Source organism: Oreochromis aureus, linkage group 9 (assembly GCF_013358895.1).
Source record: "Oreochromis aureus strain Israel breed Guangdong linkage group 9, ZZ_aureus, whole genome shotgun sequence".
Lineage (NCBI taxonomy): Eukaryota > Metazoa > Chordata > Actinopteri > Cichliformes > Cichlidae > Oreochromis > Oreochromis aureus.
This window is the reverse complement of record NC_052950.1, coordinates 31,999,620-32,001,520: the sequence shown is the minus strand read 5'-3', so window position 1 is coordinate 32,001,520 and position 1,901 is coordinate 31,999,620. Positions and strand designations below refer to the sequence as shown.

General features: G+C 37.3%; 1 long non-coding RNA gene across 1 annotated transcript; it reads right to left on the bottom strand.

Moving 5' to 3' along the window:
- Positions 1-754: 754 nt before the first annotated feature.
- LOC120441944 lies at positions 755-1,577 on the bottom strand. The gene is made up of 4 exons (XR_005614403.1): positions 1,464-1,577; positions 1,184-1,316; positions 1,052-1,113; positions 755-958 (listed from the first exon to the last, which is right to left on the bottom strand). It is a non-coding gene; the product is annotated as an uncharacterized LOC120441944 (long non-coding RNA).
- Between the last annotated feature and the right edge of the window lie 324 nt (positions 1,578-1,901).

Below are 1,901 nucleotides of genomic sequence, written 5' to 3'. Positions count from 1 at the left end.
TGCAGTGGATTGTAGCTACAGGTTTGCAAAGTGTGTGTTACAAAATGGCAAACTGAGTGCAAAGCAGTGTTTGTGCTTTTAGTTTTGCAAACTCAGTGAGTGGTTTTGCTATAAGTATTAATAGTTTTAGAAATTGTGCTATAAGAATCACAGTTAGGGTTTAAGCATTCAGAAAAAACTGTAAATGTTTGACCCCCTGATCTTCAACATGAGGCCTGAAGGCCGAATCTGCAAAACAAAAACTCCAGGTCTTCTGTCACAGACCTGCCCATGGCTGTTCATGCTACATCAAAGTAGTTAAGAAACAGACAAACATTTAAAAAAAAAAAAAGACTACTATAGAAATTTCTTTTTCACAATGCGTCCACAGGAGAAAAAAAGAGAAAAAAAACAAGATATTTTCTGTGAATTAACAAAACTTTTCTGTCTGGAGAGTTGTGCTAATACATTTTATTGATTAACTAAAGGAGTATTTCTTTAACATACTGGCAAACTGAGATGACGTTTTGCATGCATGAACTTGTGTAAAAGATAAAGTTTTATAAAAAACCTGGACAGTCTACTCAGCGAGCATCCTCACTTAAAACACTAGTGAAATGCAATAGGGGATTCAAACAACAGCAAGAAATATTTGCTCAATAATACAAAAGTTTATTTTTATATTGTTTTTCACAGCCACATTGTTCTTCACATAAACACATAATGCACAAAAAACAAAAGACAAATAAAACCTGAGCTCAAATGACCAATTGAAAAACAATGAACTCAACAGCATAAATAAAATACAGGGTTACTCCACAGGTAAGAGTAAAAATTAATCTACAAATGCAAAAAAGAAAGTTTTAAGACAGTCAGGCTGAGAAAGCGCTCTGGTTTGAATAAGCCTTTAATGGTGATGGAAATACTGGAAATACTGATGCAGCAGACAGGCTTCACACCTTCCTCATGTTGGCAGTGACTAGAGAGGAAAAACAGACAAGCAGGAGCTTCAGTTTTTCTCTGTAAATACTTTGCATTTATTTCTGTGTGTGTTTCTTTTAGCATGACTTACGATCTTTGACCCACTGAGCGTCTGGATCAGCACAAAGTTGTTTTCCATTTTTTGTGTCAAAACTGGAAATAAAAGACAGAAAATTATAGAGATTGTATGTGTTTGTATGTAGGACAACATGTGCTGACTTACATTATAGCCTTCACACAGTGATGCCTTGCAGCCTGCTCACGATATGTTTGCCCCACCACGTCAGCACTCACATTGTCTTTGGTGACGTCAACGCAGCACGGGCGCTTACTTCCAGGTCCACGGTCTCGAGTACCTGAGAGATAGAAGGTTAAAAACTGATTTGTCTTACATCACTAAACAGAAGATGACTTTTAATATGTGACCTGAAATTATGTTACAGTGAACAGGCATTTTTGTGCAAATCAATCAACAAGTAAGTTTAACAAATCAATGTTCTCACCACTTGGAGGCCCTCAAGTACTTTTTGGGCACTTTGGGCATTATGTTAATTGTCTTTGATTTTTATAGTCGTTGGGATTCAAAGAAAAAATGAATGAAAACCAATCCAACTTTGGCCCAGAATTAAGTTTAGCTGTTGCAGAGCTCTGCCACAGATTTTAAAGAATGTTTCTATCTTCAAATGTCTCTGATTCAAAAAGCATATGACATGCTCCCATTTGTGCAGCACGTGGATATTTCTTAAAGAAACTCCGGCTAGCCTGGCCGTGCTCCACAGCAATAGCTGCGCAGATGTGAAATCAGTGATGGTTTGATCAGAACTTGTCTCCAAGCAGCCTGAAGCTGGACAGATAGTGTTGATATGATAGAGAAAGGTGGGTTACTTTGAAATATACACGTGCTGTGACCAAAGGGGAGTCATACCCTGTATATATGGAAT